At 36.7% G+C, this 25,194-nt stretch overlaps 1 long non-coding RNA gene across 1 annotated transcript in view; it reads right to left on the reverse strand.

Annotated features, from left to right (window-relative positions):
* Window positions 1-15,855, reverse strand: part of LOC120534943 — a 35,009-nt gene extending 19,154 nt beyond the window's left edge. The window contains exons 1-2 of the long non-coding RNA XR_005634815.1: window positions 15,761-15,855; window positions 13,281-13,352 (exon numbers count right to left, since the gene is read on the reverse strand). This is a non-coding gene — a long non-coding RNA (uncharacterized LOC120534943). The remainder of the gene's footprint in view (window positions 1-13,280; window positions 13,353-15,760) is intronic.
* Window positions 15,856-25,194: the final 9,339 nt, after the last annotated feature.

A 25,194-nucleotide genomic window follows, 5' to 3' on the forward strand; every position in this document is an offset into this window, starting at 1 on the left:
CAAACAAGGCCAGCTGTACCACTTAGGTGTAACAGATGACTTCCCGGGACAGCAAAATGAGGGTTGGTTGTGTGAGTGTCTGTGTGTGAGGTGTTAGGGTTAGAGGGTGTTTGGTGGGGCCTGTCATTCATTAATAAACATTCATTAAAAATTTGTAACTGTTTCAATGCAAGCCCGCATGACAGATCCTAGTTAGCGCTGAACTTGTACAAAATGATTACTGTCTTTTATGATTGAATCGTTCTGCATCTTCAACGTTACTTATTGACTTTTCTTACTTCTGCCTTCTGACAAAAGCGCGTTTTCCCACGGCATTACGGTACCAGAAACGTCATCTGCTAGTATAGCAACGAGCCTTGACCAAAGTTAATGAGCCGCAACGTCACAACTGAAGTACTAGGTTGCAGCAGCGACGGCCTTATGCATGTGCAAACTGTGCACCTGCACTGGGCCACCACGCCAATATATATTGAATATAAAACAGAAAGAGAAAATAACGACATAGCTGACGGCAATGAAGCCGAAAAACATTGTGTTTTTTGTTAATTAGTACGCTGTATTTACTAATGTCGCTAGAATCAAAGCAGTAAGCTACAGTATATGTAGTATTATAACGTTCTGCCGTAATTCGAATATCATGGGCTGCCACTTGGTTTTCAAGTTACGGACACGCGCATATAGAAGCGTGTCATGAGCACGAGGTGGCTATGCAATGTCCGCAACGGACGTGGCCATGCGCCGTACATAAGATACCATATTGACATTGGCGGGTGAAGGGGCCACCGATTCTTTTTCTGCCTAGGGCCGCCACGAGCCTAGAGCCACTCCTACTAGGCTACACTACTGGCTGGGCTGCTGAGATTGGCCACTGGGCAGAACTGACCATCACGAGTAGTAATAGCCTGCATATTTTCACATTTTTTGCTCTAGTTTTATGTAATTTTGTGCTAGTATTGTAACGAACAGTTAGTGCATACTACAGCTGAAGATCTCAAGTGGACGCGAGAAGTTGGTGAGTTGTTTATTAACAGATTTTTGTGATTTTGAGTTTGTAAAATTAGTGTAGGTCAGGTGGCTTTTTGCATATTGGCTTATTTTACAATATAAACTTTGAAGTAAACTTAGTAAAGTAAAATTTGATTTTTGGAGGATTATTTTTCCAACTTCAATTACTGAGCAATGAATTCAGTGACCGTTTTCGTGATTTCAGTTCACATGAACAGGATTTTGCTCTGTTCTCTTACAACGTTGAGAATGTGCCTGAGAATATCCAAATGGAATTGATTGAACTGCAGTCAGATTCTATTTTGAAGGCAAAATACAACGAAGTTGGTGTTCCAGGCTTGTATGCTTACCTGTCACCCTCGTATGTGCAGATCCGTAAGTTGGCATCGACCAAAACCCCACATCTCTCAAGACTTACTGTCGAGCACCTTTCATCCCTCATAAACGTTGCAGCTGCACAAGATTTCAAGCCTGATATTGACAAACTGGTTACTAACAAGAGATGCCAAGTGTCGGGACAAAAGAAATAGCTCTCACACTGTAAGACTCCTATATAAGCAATGAATATAATATAATAATATAAGGACCTAGCTAAGAGGCTAAGACTCTAATTGTACGCTGTTGTACGGAGAGTGTATGGAAATAAATTGCTTTTCTTTAAACTTTAAGTGTTACATTTTTTAAAGTTTTCAGTATTGGAAAGAAAGCTACAGTAACTTTGTATAACAGTATTTGTTACAGTGCGGCCCGCTGACGCACATATGGCAGTCAAAATGGCCCACCAATGGTATTGAGTTTGACATGCCTGATGTAGAGTACAGCGTTAATTTGATTTGATTAATATACCTTATGCCTACAACATCCATAGTACTGTTCACAATGTTTAATTCATATGAATACAGCTTTTTCCAAGAGATGGAGGCATATATACATATACACTGTTGCTATTGGCAAACAGACCCTCAGTAGCAAATACAAGCTATTGAAAATGGCAGCAGAGTCTTTTATACTTTTTCTTAATTTTGAAGCTCTGAATATGTTATTGGGCATGTGATTTACATTATTTTGTTACTTTGTATTATTAACAATTAATATTATTTGACTTAGTATATGATATAAATAGGAGCAGTACATCTATGATTTTAAAAAATGCAATAAATTTAGTTTGTCTGCATCCCTCTACCCACTATATGTCAGACTTGATACATGTGCTTAACATCTTTTATTTTCTTCAGGTGCAGATGCATAGTTTTACTTTTGCTTTATTATAGTTTCCCTTTTCGTCAAGTCTGTCCCTTATCTTATTATCAACTAGCAGAATACCCGCGCTTCGCAGCGGAGAAGTAGTGTGTTAAAGAAGGTATGAAAAAGAAAAGGAAAAATTTTGAAAATAACGTAACATGATTGTCAATGTAATTGTTTTGTCACTGTTATGAGTGTCGCTGTGATATATATATATCTGTACTAATAAAAGGCAAAGCCCTCACTCACTCACGCACTCACTGACTCACTCACTCACTGACTCATCACTAATTCTCCAACTTCCCGTGTGGGTGGAAGGCTGAAATTTGGCAGGTTCATTCCTTACAGCTTCCTTACAAAAGTTGGGCAGGTTTTATATCGAAATTCTACGCGTAATGGTCATAACTGGAAGCAGTTTTTCTCCATTTACTGTAATGGAGATGAGCTTCAACGCTGTGGGGGCGGAGTTTCGTGTGACATCATCACGCCTCCCACATAATCACGCAGTACATAGAAAACCAGGAAGACCTCAAAAAAGCGCTCAAGAAAACATGCATTATATAATTGAGAAGGCAGCAAAACAATAAGAAGCGAGCGAGTGACATATACAACCATATTCATGAGTTCTGCTACTTCGGAAACAAAGCACGATGTAAACCTACACTTTAGATTAAGTTCATAGACAGGCTGCCGCTGGCGTTTGTAATTTAGTGCCTGCCCATATAAGGCGTCCGTCAGCGGCAATCCAATAGCAAACTGCCACGGGTAAATATTCACGGGTGAAGGACTGTGCTTATGGAGAGGAAGATGAGATGGTCAGGGTGGTGTTTGACACAAACTCAGCGAAACTGCGAGAGAAAGTTTTAAGTGCCAGGACTAAGGTAACATTAAATAAAGCTATGGACATAGCACGAGATGGCACCAGCACAGCTGGGAACCTTCGATGCAAGTACACCGAGTGGCTCACGTGAACTGACGCAGTGCACAGATAAAAGCAACAGTTCCAAAGAGCTGAACAAAACCGAATTACACAATTGAAAAGACAGCAAAAATATGAAGCGTCTGATAAGCATATTCATAAATGCAGCTACTGTGGAAACAAAGCACACGGTGGAAAAAGTCAATGTCCCGCTAAAGGAAGACAGTGTAAAAAAACCCGTGCATGCAGTGTGTCAGGTCTCAGATAAAGAAGAAGACGAGCTGTTTATTGATGCAGTAAGAAACGAATCGATGAAAGAAACCTGTCATCTTTACAACGATTGACAAACACGGAATGTAACTTGAACACAACACATCCTACAAATACGAACCTGATTGAAAGAAATAATGATAATCAAATCCTTGATGACAGCAACACTCAGTAACACTCACAAAACAAATACTGTATATTGACAGTCATGTTATGTTATTTTTAAAATGTTCCCTTTTCTTTTCTACCTTTTTAACACACTACTTCTCGCTGATACGCGGGTATATATATATGTATATATATATATCCCGCTCTACATACTCGAATAATGGATACTTTATTCGCCATCAATGATTGTTTTGGTAAAGCCATACTCAGTGTATTCATTAGATGAACGGTAAAAAGTAAGAGCGAGGGAGGATGACTCATTGAGGCATGTAGGCTGTAGTCGCGTCAACTCTATCTGAATTGCGCGATCACATTTGAAAAATATATCTTTTCAAGTTCTATTTAGTCCATATGTGTCAAACTCAAGGGCATGGCCAAATCCGCCCGGCGTGTAATTATATCCGCCCGTGAGATCATTTTATATACTGTATTATTGTTATTAAAGCCCGGGTATATGAAGCGCTGGTAACACAATAAACTACAGATCCCATAATGCAGCGCTTCAGCTGCCTTGCCGAACACTTACAGCTTACTAGAGTTATTGCGCACTGAGTTTACACGGCACTTTCGTGACTTTGAAGAACAAAAAAAGTCCGTCTACATGCGGCTCGAACCTTGTGCATGTTTGGTAGCACATATCTGTGTGAGAAGCTCTTCTCAGTGATAAAGACTAACAAAACAGCACACAGGAGTCGCCTCACTGATGAGCACCTGCAATCCATCCTGAGAATCTCCACAACACAGAACCTCACACCAAACAGAAACGAACTTGTGGCCAAAAAGATGCCAGGCGTCCAGCTCTAAAATGACATATGAGCAAAGACAACTGAATGATTTGATTTGTTATTGCACGTAAGAGCGGAGTCAACCGTTTTAACAAACAGCGTATTGCACTGATACGAAATAGCTGTGTGTGTATATATGTAGATATGTATGTATATGTATATATATGTTTATATATGTGTGTGTTTATGTATGTATATATATATATGTATTTGTCTGTATATATGTGTGTGTATGTATGTATATATGTGTATATGTATAGATATGTATATATATGTTTATGTGTGTGTGTGTAAATATATATATATATATATATATATATATATATATATATATATATATATATATATGACAACAACACTCATCACTCACAACAGTGACAAAACAATTACATTGACAATCAGGTTACGTTATTTTCAAAATGTTTCCTTTTCTTTTCATTGCTTCTTTAACACACTATTCTGCTGCGGCTGGGTATTTTGCTATATATATATATAGCAAAACCCGCGCCGCAGCGTATGTCATGTGTTAAAGAAGTTATGAAAAGAAAAGGAAACATTTTAAAAATAATGTAACATGATTGTCAAAGTAATTGTTTTGTGTATTTGGTGGCAGCGTCACAAAGTTATTTTCGTCTAGCTGCATCAGAAAATGTACCACCACGCCTGACACGCCTCCTTTTTACTATTTTCTCACAGCTTGGATTGCTGCTGTCATATATATACACACACACACACACACACACACACACACACACACACACACACACACATACATACATACATACATACATATATATACATATATACACATACATATCTTCATATCTACATATCTATATACATATCTACATATACACATATATATATATATACATACATACATACCTATCTACATCATATATACACACACATACATACATACACACACACAAATTATATATATGTGTGTGTATGTATGTATGTGTGTGTGTATATATATATATATACACATACATATACTTGTGTGTATGTTTGTATATGTCTATATGTGTGTGTATAGGTTTGGTCACTGAGTGCAAGGGAAAAATAATAAATTATAGTCTATAAGTTATTAAACAGTAAAACATTAACGTTTTAAGAAGTACAGGTACATTGAAATTACATTTTCTATGTGAACGCTCAAATTTGTGCCTCTGGTAATGTGCCTTACCGCATTTAAAGAAAATTAGTTTTGTGTCCTCTGCAGTGTTAAGAGAGAAAGGCTTTGGTTTGGGATAAAAAAAAAAAGGTGTAAAGAAAGGAAAGTTGCCTTTTTCTTTTATATAGTATAGAGAGATGTGTTCGCTGACGCTATGATCGCCTTTTGGGGACAGTCGCGTGGGTCTTGTGTAGACTGGTGAGACGCCCCGCCATTAATCGGCTGTGATGGCACTGTCAGTCCTCCACTCCTGTGCGTGTCTTCATAATCCGAGCTGAGGACCTCATAATCATATACGTGCAAAAGAAAGTGTGAATCGCCTTAATATTATTTTGCCGTGGTGTAGAAAAGGGGTCCCGTGTTTGCACTTGTCTGGGCTATAGCGCAGGGGAGGATGAAAAATTAAAAGTGCTCACTTTGACTTAAGGCAGAAGCGCAGTCAGCGCCTCAAAGGCCGGCACAGCTATGCACGCGCGCTGGCTGCTCGACTTTTGCTGGGCAGGAGACCCCAGTTTTGCAGACACGCTCATGATATCAAAAGTCTCAGCTCTTTGGAGGTCATTCATATATATATATAGCAAAATACCCGCCTACCGCAGCAGAGAAGTAGTGTGTTAAAGAAGTAATGAAAAGAAAAGGAAACATTTTAATAATAACGTAACATGATTGACATTGTCATGAGTGTTGCTGTCATATATATGCCTGCCTAAATAAGTCACCCTCGCTTTGCTCTTACTTTTTACCGCTCATTTAATCATGGCTAGTGGCGGAAAAATTATAAAATGGAAGGAGGAGGGCTTTACCAAAACAATTATTGATTGCGAATCGATTATTCATAAAGCTTGAATACGTGATCTGTTTTTCTGTGTTAACCTCATATTTTTTCAAACTAAGGTGGTGCGAGGGTAAAATGAATCGGGATGGGCTGATCAAAGTAATCGGTGTACCAGGAAATCATGCATTGACAAAAGCTCCCCTTTGCTTGTAATGCAAAGTGTGATTAAATGCATTATTTTTAACGTTATGGAGCACATGCATCGAAGCTTCTCAGCTGTGCTTGTGCTAAGAAAAGGAAAGATTTTAAAAATAACGTAACACGATTGTCAATGTGACCTTTTGTAAGTAGTGCCTGGAGGATTCAGTGTGGAGAAACTCTAGAGACGGCGTGTGTATTAACTTGTGGATTTTTCTGTGAGTATTTGGTGGCAGTCTGATGAAGTTGCTTCGGAGCTCAGCTCAGAGCGAAATGAGATGAATGGGAGGGGAGATGATGACGTGACTCCCCCACCCGCCTTAACTGTCAATCCCCCACAAACACAGTCTCTTGGAATTTGCATAAGCACACCCCTTCACCTACAATTTTAACTTAGTTACAAAGTGATCAAAACTCTCGCTTATATCCTCGCCCTCTCATTAAACTTGTATCCCGCATTACCTGTGGGCATGTGAAACGCCAGCGGTAGCCTGTCTATGAACTTAATTTAAAGTTTAGGTTTACACCTTGCTTTCTTCCCGAGGTAGCAGCACTCATGAATATGGTAGTATATGTCACTCGCTCGCTTCTTATTGTTTCGCTGCCTTCTCAATTATATAATGCATGTTTTCTTAAGCGCTTTTTGGAGGTCTTCCTGGTTTTCTACGCACTGCGTTGACAGTCAGTTCACGTGATTACGTGGGAGGCGTAATGATGTCACACGAAACTCCGCCCCCCCACGTCTTTCCAGCTCAACTCTATTACAGTTAATGGAGAAAAATACCTTCCAGTTATGACCATTAGGCGTAGAATTTCGAAATGAAACCTGCCCAACTTTTGTAAGTAAGCTGTAAGGAATGAGCCTGCCAAATTTCAGCCTTCTACCTACACGGGAAGTTGGAGAATTAGTGATAAGTCAGTGAGTGAGTGAGTGAGTGAGTGAGTGAGTGAGTGAGTGAGTGAGTGAGTGAGGGCTTTGCCTTTTATTAGTATAGATACTTCTTTCAACATTGGGATGACGCAGATTTTGGATACATAAATATTTTTCATTCCACTTCTTCCTTGATTTTGCAAACGTAGTGCATTGTCATTATGAGCAAAAATGGTCAAAGTGCAAATTTCTCTCTATTCACTGTGCTAGTCAGAATACACTTTACAACTTTGGCATTTTTAAAATTCCATATGTATATTATCCTAGTTTTAAATTACTATTATTGTTGTACATTATATTAATATTAACATGAGCATTTTGTGAAATTACTGAAAACAAATCATAAAAAAACACAGCTATTTCTGTGGTGTATAAATAGCATTATGATTTATATAATTCTCACTAACCTTACCAGTAGAGACTGAGCTAGCCCAAACAATGAATTCAAAAGAAATTGTTTCAAACTTTGCAAAAAAAAAGAAAACTACTTATTGATTGCTTTCCCACTTTGCCTAATTTAGTGGATTTCTAAAAACTTCATACAGATCATAAACTATTCTGGTTGAGGTCTCCAGGAGACTGTCCATCTGGCTTGTTGGACTAATTTTCTACAGTCTAGCCGTGACTCTCAAATTAGATAAATATTGTTGTCTTTCATTTATGCTGACTAGTTTCTACTTTGTTTTTGATGTATTTGAACAAATGTGTATCCTTATATACATTAGTATGTCATAATTCTGTATTTAGTGAAAGGTGTAATCTATTCTTTCATTTGCCTTGAGGACTGTTGCAAAGTTCTGCATCTGCCCTTGGTGAGGAGCGCTGAGCAAGAATAAAGGAATTTCTATTCTTGTATTGTATTCCTGAGGTTGCAGTGATAGATTGGCCATCTAGATCTGTGAAGAGGACTGTCTGTGTTCTGTTTTGTGTATTGCATTTACCCCATTTTTTGGCACCCATAGCATGCCCAGGCTACCTGGAAGGGAGTCTCTCACTGAATTGCCCTTTGCATGATTTCTTCCATTTCTTTCTCCACAAGGTTTTTTTTTTACTGGAGGAGTTTTGTCTTGCCTTCGTAGAGAGCCACGTCTGGGGGCCTGTCAAAAAATGTACTCTTTCCAGTGAATTCTCAAGCAATTCTTTTATCATTGCAGAACAGTTTAAATACCTAGGGGTAAACATCACAAGCAAACATTGGGCTCTTTATTAACAAAATTTCTCTGTGTGCATGGAAAAAATTAAGCAAGACTTGCATAGATGGTCAACCTTTCATCTTACTCTAGCTGGAAGAATTAACACTGTTAAGATGAATATTCTTCCTAAGCTCCTTTTTTATTTCAAAACATTCCAATATACATCAATAAACCATTTTTAAGCAATTAGATTCAACAATAACCTCATTTTTTTGGAACTCAAAACATCCACGTATACAAAGAGTGACCCTGAAAAGACAAAAGGCAGAAGGTGGCATGGCTCTACCTAACTTTCAGTTTTATTACTGGGCAGCAAACATGCAAGCTATAAAAACCTGGACACAAATAGAAGAACATACACAGGCTTGGTCCACAATAGAAATAAAATCGTGCAGTACTTCTTTATATTCCAAGCTCTGTGCCCCAATAAATACAAGTTATCGGCAATATACTAATAACCCAATTGTGCTTCACTCACTTAGAATATGGAACCAAAGTAGAAAGCATTTTAAGACGGAGAAGCTTTTATCCATGGCACCTCTGCAAGAGAACCACCTCTTTCAACCTTCGCAATCATATGCAGTTTTTAAAATCTGGAAAAAATTTGGGATTAACTTACTTAAGAGATCTTTATATAGACAAGGTCTTTGCATCCTATGAACAATTACAATCTAAATTTAATATTCCAGCTACACATTTCTATCACTATCTTCAAATTAGGAACTTTGTTAAACAGAACCTTCCCGATTTTCCTCATCTTGCAACCTCATCCATGCTAGAAAAATATTGCTCAATTTCAAGGACTCAGACACCATCTCTGCAATATATAAAATCGTCTTACAGTCCCTCTCTTTCAAAGATCCAAGAGGACACTGGGAAAAAGATCTCTCAATTAATGTATCAGAAAAGGAGTGGAAAATAGCAATGCAGAGAATTCACTCGAGCTCCATATGTGCAAATCATACAATTATTCAACTCAAAATTATATATTGAGCACACCTCTCTCGCCTAAAACTCTCCAAAATGTTTCCAGGGCATGATCCAACCTGCGAACGCTGCAATCAAGTCCCAGCCTCACTGGGTCACATGTTCTGGGCCTGCACCAAATTAAAATCATTCTGGACAAAAATGTTTAATTACCTTTCAGACTGCCTTGGTCTCACAATCCCTCCTAACCCATTAAGAGCTGTTCTTCCAGATGGGTTTAAAATGGAGAAGGACAAACAAACTGTGATTGCATTCACTACACTTTTGGCATGCAGGCTTATTCTACTAAACTGGAAAAATCCAAACTCTCCTCTTTTAAGTCAGTGGGAAACCAATGTTTTATACTATTTGAAACTGGAAAAAAATCAAATACTCAGTTAGAGGATCTGTACAAATGTTTTTCAAAACATGGCAGGATCTAATCAGCAACATTTTAAAATGAGCTCTTAAAGCACAGAGGAAGCAGTAATTTCTTTTTCTTCTCCATTCATCTCTATTGGCTTATCAAACTCATCAATTTAGGTATGTTTACAAGACTTAAATTTTACTCCGTTGGTCTTGCTCTCTCTCTCAGGAGTGGGAGTCGACTTGTTCTCAATTCTACTTTTGTAAAAATTGATTGATTTGAATGGAATGACTGCAATAAAATTAATAAAATTTCAAAAAAAAAAAAAAAATGTGGCCTGTTACAGTACATTGAGGCATTTCTTGTGCGATTTGGAGCTAGAAACAAATTGTTGTTCATATGCAATATTGTTCTTAGATGTTGTCCTGTGGCTGGTCACTTTATTATAAAGTCAATTTCAGTCCTGCTATCACATCCCTTTTTCCTGGCCACACACCAACCTTCCTTTTAAGTTATATTTTGTTTGTAATATACATGCTTTGCTTATGTTATGCATAATTAAGGGCTCTAAATTTCATATTTGCAGTATGCAGTTGGCATGAATCTCTTCTTATTTATAAACAAAGATCTTATAGATGTTTCAATGCTTTAAGATTTTTTTGTGAAAATCTGAACTTGGAACTCTAATATTTTGCATCTTAATATTAGCAAAATTTTTATTCTTTATGTTGGATCCTTCACAGATTTACCTTTAAGTATCCAAACACTTGAGGGGACTTTGCATAATTTATTTTTTCCTTCTGAGAAGTGGATGTGTACCTTATACTATACTGTGTTCCCCTACATTTTCTGTTTATAGAACATACTGTACTAGTTTATAGTTGGAGTTCATACAGGTACTCTACAAAAAAAATATTGGCAAGTTAATAAATGTATACTTTCAAACTCATGATTTGTCAAGCAGCAGCTCTAACCACTATGCCAACATTTTGATACCTACTTGTATTTGCTTATTAGCACACTGAGTGAATTTACAAGAGCCTTTAATACAACATGTTTTGAAGTCTGTCCTAGCCCAAATGTAAGTACTCTGATTCAATTTTCTGGCAAACAAGGCACAGTCACATATCTACAGTGGTGGACTGAAAAATTTCACATGCATTCTAAACAGTTGAATTACAATGGACATCTTTGTCAGTGTTTTAAAAGGAGAGACGCCTTTGTTAAAATGAAATTAACTTTGCTTGAGCAAACTTGAATAACGCAGTCTAATCCACCAGCAAATCTGGCACATTGTCATCCACTGCGCAAATAAACTGTAAGATTTAAAGGAAAAAGCACCGAGTTAAAACTTAATGTGACCATTTCTAGCTACAGTGATTCCTGAGATATAATTACAGGTGACTAAGTTATCCAGTACTTATGAACATAGAGGGTAACTGTTAAATAGTAAAGTAATGTGTTGTACATAGAGGATTGTGCCAAGTTTGCTAGTGAGTAAGACTAGTGCACTCAGATTATGCCAAGTAACATTAACACATAGATTAACTCAAGGGTCTAAGTAACCCAGCCTGATTTAATCACAAAGTGTCCACTAAACATTGCAGTTTGATCTGCTGTAGATATGGGGCTATATGGATGCACTTCTACTTAAAAATTAAAAAGCATTATGTTGCAAGAGTATTGCATACTGCCACCAGTAACATCATGCACTTTGCATGTTTTAGTCCTCTAGTCACTGCTATTAAGGGGGAGATTAAATACACACAGAGCGTGCAATCAAGTGGCAAGAGTTGGAAAAAGAAAAAATAGGTATACATTTAGTTTTAAGCAGGTTAAAGCTTAGTACAGATGTGATGTTAATATATAGGCAAAGTGGTAGTGCAGAACTAGCATCCCTTCCTCCTAGTGCCAGGGTATGATTGACATTTTCATTTTCTGCCCACCTATTTGTGGATTGATTGGTATCAATGAGTGTGCTTAGGTGTATAGGATAACCTGTTCTAAAAACAGAATACTGGAAATGTGACAGTAATATTTCTGAATTAATAAAATGTGTTTGTCCTTCTTGTGGTTTCTTGCAAATAACATCCATCCCCAACCCAAGCCGCAGAAGGTTCAAGGTAAAATCACTGGCCACTGTGCCATAGTTTCAAAATAGGTATAGAAAATAATTGGATGAAAACTAAACACTTTATTTAAAAGTTTGCCACTGGGTTGCATGCTGCGCATTCTTTTGCTAACCCTGCCCGGGCTTTGTTTCCTGCCTTGCACCCTGTGTTGGCTGGGAACAGCTCCATCAGAGCCCCATGACCCTGTAGTTAGGATATAGCGGGTTGGAAAATGGATGGACAGATGGAATTAAATTCTGAATCTTTTGATCTTTCCAATTCAAAACAGCTGTTCTACACCATGTTCTTCTCAGACATACCAATAGACATTGAAAACATTAGAAAAATTCCAGGTCTTCATTAAAGCTAACAATAGATTAAATTTAATCAGTAAATTCACAAAATATGAAATTTTATAGTATAAAATTTGTACTGCTAAAACTAATAGTTCAGCAAGCATAAATGTTGTGTCAGTTAAGAAAAATCTTAGTGGCATCAGTCTGACCCCTCAGTGTGGGAAAGGACTCCTCTAGACCCTTTTGATTAAAGCCAAAAGTCTCAGTGGTAAACCATGTTAACAACACCTAAAAGACTCATATCGTTCTCAAAGCCTTTTACAGTATGAAATGTTAGCCTTCACAAATTAAAATTTAAAATGCTCCAAACCAGTTGTTTCAAACTGTAATCCTTGAGGGCACAGTGACGGCAGGTTTTGATTCCAGCTATATTCATTAGTAACCAATCACTGATGCTAACAGAACATGCTCCTTTTGCCCGAATTGTAAAAATCTTGCATTTTACAACTCAGAATGCTTATTTGGTTAATCAATAAGTGAAAATGAGAAATACTGAACTGATCTGGACCACAAATAATTTTGATGTTGGTCTCTGAACAAAGAAGGTTAACACTTTGTTGTAGAATAAGAACATTAGCTTGCCATAGAATTAAGGTATGTCATTAACATAATTTTGTTAATGTTAATGTTTTGTTAATTAATAAAAACAAAAATAGCCCTGTCAGACGGTGAAAATAATAGCCCGCCAGGAACATTTGAGACCTTGGATTGGCAATCAGTTGGCCTACTGAGTGCTGGTTATTTTCAAAAAATCTTACATCTTAATAACCTAGTCAAACGAGATACATTAATTTTCCTTTATTGAATTTCAACCTACCTCAGGTGAATTTAAATAGCCTCTTCGGCAGATTGATGGTTTTATTTCCACAGGATCACAATACCTCAGGTGCTGTAAAAAGAACAGAAAAAAGTTTAATTGTATTTAAGAACTAAAATGAATCAGATAAAGCACGTACTACTTAGAAGCAGGAGGTTTTCACCTGTACAAGAGCTCAACACTCACAATACCAGCTTAAGATAAACAAAGGATCAAGTGAAGAATAAAATTTAAAAAATAAAGTTTGGGGTAAAATTTCAAACAAGGACTGGAGTACTTTCCTTTTATGTACAGCCATAAAATTAATGTAGGACAAAGTAGCCATTGCCCATTCTGCCAGGCTTTATTGGCACACCAAATCTGTTAAGACAGTAGATTTAATAGGCATGCTGAAATCCAGCCATGCCTTCGCCCACTTTGCATTCCAAAGTAGGGGACTGGATTGTTTGAACCAGCACTGGCCTATAAGAAACGTAAAAAAAATCAGAGTTGCAGGCCCCCCTGCAAACATCTTTAGCCAGAAGGCACAAAATGGACTAAAGCCAGAACAAGAGACCTATAGTTCAAAGAATAACAACTGTGATGGACAAAATAACTCTCCTACGCGCAGGCTCAATTTTGTAATAGAAAGTGACTTTAACCATGAGAGATTGCACCCTCAGTCAAAACCTAGTGGACTGATAATCAATGAAATCAGAAAATGAAAGAGCCACTCTCTCTCTGGGGAGTTGAAGGCTGACAATCTACTCTTTATGGCAAGAAGAAAGGAGCAAGTAATATTTCAAAAAGGGAACTTCAGCATCTAAAATGTTGTGCCAGAAAGAGGAATGTTTTTCTCTATGAAGCTGCAGATGACACGGCAAGGGCCAAACTGAGGAAAGCATTGCACACAACAGACAAAGGATCACACAGCAAAGAAAAAGAGTGTACTTCAACACAAGAGCCCTCCACCTGAACCTGGAGCAGCCACAACTCCACACAGATACCTTTAAAGATACCATTTCCGTGCCAAGGTAAATTAGAACTGTAATCAGTAAATGTACAGTTTCTATGCTATCAGCCCTGTCTTATGTCAATATATATGCAGTTATATTTCCATAATTCTTGTAATTATCAATTGTATTATTTTGTTTCTAAGACAAGTGTGCTTCAGTTACCTTGATGTCAGCATAGAGGCTGGAGACCATAAGATGCCTATAACAGAGAACGTTAAGCAAAATAAACTGGCCTTAACCAATGCACTGCAGAAGGCAAGACTGATAATTAACCAAAGTTAAGCCTCTCCTCATTTTCTACATGAATATGAATAGCCTTGGGCAGATATGCAAGTACAGGTCAGATTTGTGCTTTCCTGTACACATCTCAGATCAGTCATAGTGTCAAAAATAGTAAGACTTCAGTTGTATTGGAGAATAAAGTTGTGTGACAGACTAAATTTAAGAGATCAAAATATTCAAAATTCTTTAAGTATGAGCACAAATTTTTAAATATGGTTTTGGGTCTGAGAATTTGGATTGCATCTGGTCATCCAGTACAGAGTTTTGTGGAATTGGATCCCGTGCTGATTACGTTACACACAAGGGAAGACAACCTTGAATGAAACAAAACTGTGCAGCTGGCAAAAAAAAAAAACCCTCATACAGCCACAATCTGATACTGGATCAATATAAAAAGTTGATCAACCCAACTCACTAGTCTTTGTAATATAGCAGTAAATGTACCTGGAGAAAATGCCATGCATCCAAAGCAATCCAATACGGAATAAAAAAAAAACAGCCAGGCATCAGACCCAGTGAACTACAACACTACATCTGACCACACTGTCCTTATTGCCTTGCATTTGGAGCACAAGATTAATTCACGCATTCTCTCACTTAACACCCTCTTGACTTAAGTTACTCCTTTTGAAAGTTAGTTACTGTATGTAGAATCCCCAGTAAATTAGGGACCTTTTGGATTATTTAAAGGAAAAGAATGACACCAACATAGACCAAGATTTACAAAAGGCGTTGGGAGCCAGAAGTAATAATATATTGTTGCAGTGTCAAATTGGAACTCAAAATTCCCATTTAAAATTTGAACATTTATAGAGAAGCAGTTTAAGAAGATAAATGTTGTTATCTAGATATGTACATAGAATTATATTGTGGTCACCTTCCTGAAGTTTACTTTTTGAATAATCTGTCAATACTCATTAAACTATTTTTAAAATTTGCTGAAACAAATATGTGGAGATCATGCAAAAGTTAGTGATTTTTGAAACTGCTAAAATAGATTGTCACAGAATATAACAACCGCCCAACCTGTGGTAAACTAATTTAAATAACTAGTGACAGGAAAAATACCTACCTAGCCGGTTACCAAGTTAAATGACACCATAATAATACAATTAATGCAGAATGCATTAATTGTTACAATGCTAAACAAAACCAACCTAATCAGCTTTGGAAAGTCTATATTTAAAAAGGGACAAAACTTACCAAAGTTCTTGCACTTCTCTCCAGGCTGACGAGGGCGAAGCTCGTCTTTTCACAGTTGCAGAAGTTTGCATCTTTCTAGCGTGGGTGGCGTGTATTTATAGGGAAAAAACGCCATGCCCCCTCTACTTAACTAGTGTTTGGCTGTTAATCTAGACGCATTTATTCCAACATATCATTCACCAGCTCTTTTCCTCTGGCTTTCACTTTTATTTAACAGCATCTTTGTGTTCTTTTTGTATATGATAGGATTCCATAATTGTAACTTTTTTTCTGGGTTGGAACTAATGTATGCTACTTGTTTGTACTTCCTTCGTTTACTGTGGTTTCTTTAATGGATGGCTTGTTCAATAACTGAATCATTGATAGGGCAAGTAAGCTAAGCTAAGAAAAACTACTATTCTTTGTGTTGTTAACGCTATTGAACTGTTATCCGCAATAAAAACCTTTCAAACTCCATGAACTCTATATGTTATTTAGAGTGAAGTGTAACATACATGCAACATTTCATGAACTGTTCATGACTGTTCATGAGCTCAGCTGTTTTGCAATAATGTGTGGGTTTTGTGGTGTGGACCCTCCAATTCTGACTCCCCAGTGACATTCTTGGAACTCCATGAAGCCTTTATTTTAAATTGATGGAACAATAATGTAAATAAAAAAATAAAGAAAGCAGTCATAGCTGTTTTAAGTGATGTGTGATTAAACACTAACTTGGAATGTAGACTTAACTGCCAAACCAAAACAATATGCCAAATTTATTACCATTGACTGAACTGTTTTGGAATGATAACATGGTTTTGGTTTTGTTATCTAGCAACAAAGCATCAATGCAGATAATTAATGATTGAAGAAAATTCAATGTATTGGGGAGGTGGATGTGTATGTTAGTTGAGAATTGTCTAAACTAGGCAATATGAGGTAGGGAGTTTAGGACAGTCCAGGTTTAGAAGTTCACAAAAAAGAAAGGCAGTAGTAAAAATATAGATTATAATTTGGAAAGTTCCATTACACATTTAACGGGCCAAAGTAAAGAAAATAATATATGAAAAATATACTTGTTTTAATTCTACAAGTATTAGAAATTAAAATACAGTAAGTGAATTGGATTTATATACAAATTCATAACTATAAGAAGAATAACAGAAACTTTACTCAATAAAATGGACATGAATATAACAGATAGGTACACATTAATCAATAAACCAAGCAAAACTGAAAATCTGAGAGAGGAGCCATTTATGTAAATCAGGATTTGAACGCAAGTCTTCTACAATTAAAAGGTGAGCCACTGTTAGATTAATACTGTGTCATGGGTCCCCTAAGGCAGACAATAAATTCAATTAACAGTGAGCTGTCCTTTTAGGGGTTTCGTGTGTGATCAAGCACATACATCAATCAGATCAGGTCAATCAGATTAGGGTGTGGGGCACCCTTGGAGTTTTGAGCACAATCATATAATGAGATAACAATGACCAGGGGCTACATCATGCATAAGGTACAGAAAGATCAGGGTCTTGGTGCAACAGATAATAAATATGACGATGAGGATAATAAATATGAAGATCAGGGGCTGAGCACAATTAATCAGTGGCTTAAGCCTCTTAAGCCCCCTCCTTAAGCCAATATAGTATTTTGTAAAAATTAGGATAGGATTCAGAGGATAAATGTGAATAAAACATTAGGATCTAGTGACTATAATTTAAAACATTTCACAGTGTTTTGACTTAGTGCATATTGAAAAACCAAAATAGTTAAATACAATTTTAGAAAGGTACATTTTGAGCAGATGTGGCAAAGCTCTTCGGATAAACTTTTAAGTGTGGAGACAGTAAAAAAAAAGTGTGGATCTGATTTACATTTGTTAGTCAGTCATTTTCCAACTCGTTATATCCTAACACAGGGTCACGGGGGTCTGCTGGAGCAAATCCCAGCCAACACAGGGAGTAAGGCAGGTCAGTCCCAGCCAACGCAGGGCACACACACACACACCCACATACCAAGCACACACTAGGGACCATTTAGAATCCCCAATGCACCTAATCTGCATGTCTTTGGACTGTGGGTGGAAACCGGAGCACCCAGAGGAAACCCATGCAGACACGGGGAGAACATGCAAACTCCATGCAGGGTGGACCCAGGTCTCCTTATGTGAGGCAGCAGTGCCACCGTGTCGCCCAATTTAAAATTTTATTTTTAATACTGTAGTAGGTTTATCCTGAAATCAGACACTTAAGGAGGGAGTTTCCATAAACTAAAATCCTAACAGGTGCAATTTCAATGCAGAGTTTGTCTCAGACACCCAGACTTAATTATACTGTATGTTACTTGAAAACTTTCTGAAACCATGACGAAAAGTCCTAGTTGCCTCTGGGGCAGGTGTGATTAGTTTCATTTCATTACAGATATACTCAAGAGTGCATAAAGAGATTACAGCAAACAACGTCATCCTGCATAATTTAACACGAACGCACTGTAACTGGCTAATGAAGGTTATGTCAGACATAAGTAAGGTGGTGTCAGTAGTTTTTCTTTTTTGGATAAGTAGTAAGAACAACACCTAAAGGCAATGTCATATCACATACATTTCCCAGGGATTTCTGTGGTCTGCGAAAGGGAACAAAAACAAACGAACGAACAAATAAATAAATAATAAGTAAATAAATAAATAACACACACACCATTCACTCCCTTCAAAGGTTTTAGGTGTTTTTCATCAATTTGATGATGTCAAAGCCAAATATGGCAACAGAATGGCTACATCCAGTTTAAGAGACTTGAATGTTTAAAGCGGAAAAAGGGAAAAGTTTTAAATTAGACTTGAAAAATGATAAATTATATCAGTCCATTTGCAGATCCCAGCATAGCTAGTGCACTGTCTGTATCTATTGCTACTAGTTTTGAAAACTGCAAATTTGCCTTCTTGACTACAGTAATGAGCGTCTCTTTCAGGCTGACGACACAATCTTTTAATGGCATAATGTCATACAACTCTTTCTTAATTATGCAGTCTTCTGATACAAAACGTACAAATACTGCCAACTGTGGCTTGAACACAGGAGGACGCATGCAGAGCAATGCTAAAATACATGCATTTCTCAAGATCAATATGTAACTGTGCTCCAGTTAAGTTGTTGATATCCGATATGCTCGTTTCAGTGGTGTGCCGTGACAGCTGCAGGTCTGACACAGAACGCTTCAAGCTGTCGTTTTCAGGAGAGACGATTGCAATAATATAATTGTGGCATATATTCACAAATTTATTTTCACTATATCGGTTCTGTAGTACAAGTTCAGCGTTTTAAATAACACATGCTCATGCTTTTATAAATAAAATGTATTACAAACCACAAAAAAATAAACACAATACGACTTGTCAAGACTTCCATTAGATTTGAATACAAATCAACTTTGTAATGTGCAATAAAACCCAATCAAACGCAATCTAACAATATCGTGAAAAGAGTAAAGAAAAACGTGATAAGCCCCATTGTATCTACAAATCAAAACTTACAATTAGTTAAAGCACCTTGACTCTTAAAACATACATATAAAAATTCCCATACAAAATCGCTTTAGATGCATTTAGTAGAGTACGAAAAGGTTGTAGAAGTAATTGATGGTGCACCAGTAAACATGACGCAAATAAAAAAAATCGGCAGTTGTCTTCCCTAGATTTGAGGATGGATATTTGAGGAGTAAACCGCAGGACAATTAAATTTTATACTACGAACATTAAAAACAATCAACAACGAATGATATCAAATTAGCAATATACTGAACAATTATTATAGAAGTAAAGTTGAATAAATCGGACTCTGCATCTGCATGAATAAAAAAGTACCACTTCCTGTTAGCGAAAATAGCTAAAAAATTATAGAAATCTACTTTTTGCACCAAATACTTGTATGCAAAATTTGGTTGACCTTAGCGAAAGCATACTCAAGTTATCGTGTTTACATACACACACGCACACATAGACTTAATTCCAAAAATTATATTTTCAGGGAGGCCTAAAACGTCGAGATTTTTGGACGATTTTAATGCTTTGATTTATCCGTGCTCTTGTACTAAAGTGATGTCCTGGGCTGTCCTTTTTACTCGTATACAAAGTATAAGGAAAGCATTTGAATCGTCGAAAACTCTCGACGTTTTAGACCTTTTAGAGAGTTGTCAGTACAAGCGATTTTGAACGGTAGTTTGCATAGCTGAGAATTATGTCTGCCTGTATAGACAGCGGCTTGGCTGTTTGAGCAAATCTGCATTACATGTCACACACCCCTAGCTGTCACAAAATATTTAAAAGAGAAAAATGTAACAGTCACTTTGATGAAGCAAATAAATAACAGACAACGCTTCAGTTCACAAAGTCCCCCCGATATTTTCTAACATCTTAAATTATTTACATAATTTAATAAATATTAAATATTATTATTATTATTATTATTATTATTATTATTATTAATTACAATTATTAACATATTTATTTTTTTCTCCAGCCTTTGGAGTTTTTTTTTTGTTTTTTCTGTCCACCCTGGCCATCGGACCTTACTCTTATTCTATGTTAATTAATGTTGACTTATGTTTATTTTTTATTGTGTCTTCTATTTCTCTGTTCATTTTGTAAAGCACTTTGAGCTACATTTTTTTTGTATGAATATGTGCTATATAAATAAATGTTGATTGACTGATTGATTGATTGATTGATTGATTGATTGATTACAATAAAGTGCTTATTTTGCCACAAATTATATATTTGGACAACCAAATTAAAAAAAAAGTTTTGTTTAGTTTTTTGCATTTTAAATACAGTTAATGGTATCTGTGTCCTTTTTTGCGGCGATGGCTTAATTATAAGCCGATTTAGACGGCCTAGGTCCATCCTCTTGTGATTTTGTGCTGAATTGCAGCCTGTGTTACACAGACGATCACGCAGAAATCACGCGATTCATGTTGAGAAAATGGATGGATGGATGGACATAAGAAGTTGACTGACGCATCATTGACATACGAAATGAAACGAGATGTTCTGTTCATTTGAATGCCCTGACACCTAAATCGCTAAAATAACACCAAAGATGAGGACTTATGGATGGATGAAACTTTGTGTTTTATAAAACCCGACATTTCTGAGTGTAAGGAAGTTTTATACAGGAGGCCCCGTGTGTTTCTTGCTGATTGTCTCCAGCTTCTCCACGACCCTGCTCAGAATTACCGGGTTTGAAAAATGAACAGATGGATGGGCGAACTTTGTGAGAATACCACACAGTTTTGTAAATGGTACACTGTAAAAAATGTAACTAAGTGATAGTCGACCCCGTGTAAAAATGTTTGTTATTCCAGCATTTCTGTGTTAAATGTTTACCTTTACAATCGTTTCTTCATTGTGTGGAGCAGATGTGAGTTCTATTTTTCTTTTGGGTTCAAATGTATATAAGAATCATCATTGTGAGAATTAATCTGTTTGTGTGAATTTTTCTTTTACGCAATGCGCATGTTCTGTGAAAATATTCTCGATTTATGAGATTTGGACACGATATGACTCCACGACTCCACATTACTAAAGTTTGATAGCCCCGACTTAAGATTAAGTACATGCATTTACACGAGTAGGACTTTCTTTTCTTGAAAACCATAAAAAATCGGGGTACGATTTATTAACAGGTGCCACACGAGTAACCTTACTAACTTTGACGACCATCGATGATAACCTGCTGCCGAACGTAAATAGGTTTTTACGTGTTTAATGTTAGCTTGTGTTATTTGCAACGTAAAATGACGGCGGGTCTATTAATTACGGAAGATTTTAGTGACTATAACACAATCTGAAAATGAATAATTATAAAATGAAAGCTCAGTTGTACTTACTGTGGTGGATTTTAAGTTTTTAAGAAAAGCCACGCCATTGCGATAGTTCCCTCTTTCCTTTTTTCCACTATAACAACTCTTGTATTTTTATACCTCAAAACCCGACATCAGGACACTTTATTCACTTAAAGTTAACAGTCTGAATTCCCGTTGTAGCTGCGGTGACCGACTCCAGCTTTTGAGGCACCATACCAAAGTTTAGAGCAGAGACAGGACGCAGATGATTATATTTTATTCAAGTGGATTGGGCAGTAAGAGTGTACGGCAACGGTCAGATAATTTAGTTTTTTACACGGTGAATTAATAAAATGACATTCATATTCTGTACCTTTTTTCGTAAAATCGCATGCAGTCAAAATAATTTAAAGGATGGCACGCACGATGATGGCTTTTTTGAAAACTGAATGTTCTAGTAAATTATTACGGGCACTGGGGTGCATATGCATAACAGCTTGTAAAGGCAGACGCACGATTACTTGTTGGAGTTCTCCTTTCTTTCTTGTGTACATTCAATTTATGCTGTTTCTTTTATAGGGGAAAATTGGGGTGTGCATCTTAGAGGAAGAAAGCGAGCGAAGGGGGGCGGATCTAAAATGAACACACTGAGCAGACTTCAACAACAATTCTCTCCTTCAAGGAAAAAAAATATATACACTCACAACCATATGTTAATAAATATACGTCGCGCCACGTGACTGCTCATGTGTAAACGTGGTGTGTAGTTTTCCAGTGTTCTTTTTTAGATAACATCTTAGACATTTGTGATAGAATTATTACAGAAGTGCAGGTAAATGTTTGCAAAAGAGGATTTGGTTCTCCCAGAGGTTGCCTTAAGAAACCTCGTCAATCTTAGGTAAATTTCTTGCCAAATCAACCTGATGGTCAAAAAAGATGAAGATCTTGAAACATAGAGGCAGCAGCCTGAGGATAAAGTGAGCAAGAAAAATACGAACCTGGACCTAATCAACACTAAAATGGGCTTCACTTTTTCCTTGAGAAGAAAGGAGATTGTCATGGATGAAGTACTGGTCTCTGTAGTTCAACAGAGATGGCCAGGCCTTTTCACAGAGCAGCAGGTGAGATTTATCTAATCTTATAATTCAATTGTTGAGTAGCGATGCAAGTATCTTGAAAATAAGTGCATGATTAATTCCTGAATTTTGTTACAGGTATATGCAGGGTAATTTTATCGCATTACCCTGGTGCAATTGAAAGAAACATTCCTGACATCCTTGGACCAGCATTCAACAGCTCTGATCAAAATGAGCAAATGGTGGCAAGACGGCACATGAATTGAAATCACTTTTAGAATTACTAGATGAACAGGTACGTAATAAGAATCAGGAAAGAATAGTTTTATAGTCATAAGCATGAACTTAACATAGTATGTGGCAGTGTTGTAATTAAGGCTGTTAAACTGTTTGCTTATGAAGGTGCATGTGGCAAACCCATAGACTGTTACCAAATGCATGCAAAATGATTTTAAAGAACAAGCTAAATGATACTGTATATGTTTATAGCTGAGTCATTGGCACTGCACATATTCCCTCCAATGTCATGGACTACAAATTCATAATGTATTAATTTACAGTTTTCTTTAATGGTGAGATTTACACAAATAATAATTTACCAGAAATAAAAGTACAATTCCTTCTTTAAACCTAAGGTGTGACCAGCAACTTGGTGGTGTAATCAACAACATTCCTGAGCTATGTTGTTTATTATAAATTCCATTCATCCATTTTCCAAACCACTGAATCCGAACACAGGGTCACGGGGGTCTGCTGGAGCCAATCCCAGCCAACATAGGTCAGAAGGCAGGAAACAAACCCCAGGCAGGGCGCCAGCCCACTGCAGGACACACACACACGTGCAATAGGAACAGTTTAGGATCGACAATCCACCTAACCTGCATGTCTTTGGACTGTAGGAGGAAACCCACGCAGACACGGGAAGAACGTGCAAACTCCACGCAGGGAAGACTGGGAAGCGAACCCGGGTCTCCTAACTGTGAGGCAGCAGCGCTACCCACAGTGTCACCCACTTATTGTAGCATGTTTTTTGTGTCTGGATGTGTGCATATATTTTGAATAATTTGCAGATGTGCAACATCCTTTCATTATTTGGATTCATTTAACAAAGATGGACTTTTGTATATGTACAGTAATGTAGAAGAAAATATGTCAAATATATGTAGTTGTTTTGTTTAAAGTTTTCTTAAATTGTCATTTTGCTCAAACATTATTTCTTTGTATATTCTACCTCTATGACTATCATTCTTGGTAACTTCTCAGACAATGGATGTTACCCCACACAAGAGGGCAACGGTTCTACAAGGACTACCTCTGTACTTAAGAGAATACAAGAAGTTATCAACATCATGTCATGTAAGTTCTGTTGGAAATGTCAAACTAAATGATTAACAAACTAGAAAGTTAAGTTTGTAGACAACCTTTCACTTGGCTTTGGAAAAGAGTCAACTATGGCTTATCTTATCACACCATAACTATATCATTGTTGTATATTTTTAGGATACAGACTCCCTTCAAATATATACAAATGAAATGAAGATGGGAATTTTAGAGGTTGTGAGGCACCATGAGATCCATCCTGGAGCTGCACCAATGAATGTGGCTGTGGTAATAGAAGGTCGAGTAGTAACTGAAGAGCTTGCTGACTTCACAACTGCATTGGTCATACGTGTTGGTCTTCTGTATGCTCTAAACATTCAGTACCCAAAAGAATTGAAATACACTTTTGAAACAGTGCAGAAGGCGTTTCTGAATATTGGAGACTCATACTCACATAGAGTATTGTCACTCAAAAATATGCTGCATAAATGTGTCTCAGATCTGCAGAATAGGATGTGCTTGTCTTTTGATTTTAGATTCACTTTGCTATAGCTACTTTTCTTTGTGTGAAATTCTTTCTCAGTTGCACATTAGTGTTAATGTTATAACACAATCCCTTTACCCTGTGCAGGTTCTGTTCAAAAAGACATTTTGGAATTATTGATGTAAAACTTTTCAATCTAAGATTCCACAACATCAGAGATGGCATGGCTTGTGGTTATTAGTAATGATAACAATGTTATTAAGACAAAATTTGAACCTACTGAATATAAATACATTTATATAAGGGATTTTCCTATTTCACATTGTAATTATAATGTAATACCATGTCTAAGAAAATAAAGCTGCACTATTTTCAAAAAAGCTGTTTTTTCTTTTGTGTTAAAATAGAATATGTTGCTCAATATAATCAGACTTCTTAAGTAACTGATTACAGTGTGCTTTTTGAGTTTGCAAAAAATAAATATATTAATTTGTTGAATTACTACCTTGAAGTTTGCTTAAATTTACTGTTTATTCAGCATAGGTTTTTTAATTACGCCAATTAGAGATGACATTGACATAGCTGTAAAATTTATGTTAGAATCAAAAATATTGAAAAAACATCTGTTGAAACCAAAACAAATTAACTTAAACTATATTTTGATACTAGAACAATAAATGTAGAGTTAGATAAATGTTGATAAAAATTAAGTAGGTATAATAAAATATGCAACT

The sequence above is a fragment of the Polypterus senegalus genome, chromosome 9, assembly GCF_016835505.1.
Source record: "Polypterus senegalus isolate Bchr_013 chromosome 9, ASM1683550v1, whole genome shotgun sequence".
Classification (NCBI taxonomy): domain Eukaryota; kingdom Metazoa; phylum Chordata; class Cladistia; order Polypteriformes; family Polypteridae; genus Polypterus; species Polypterus senegalus.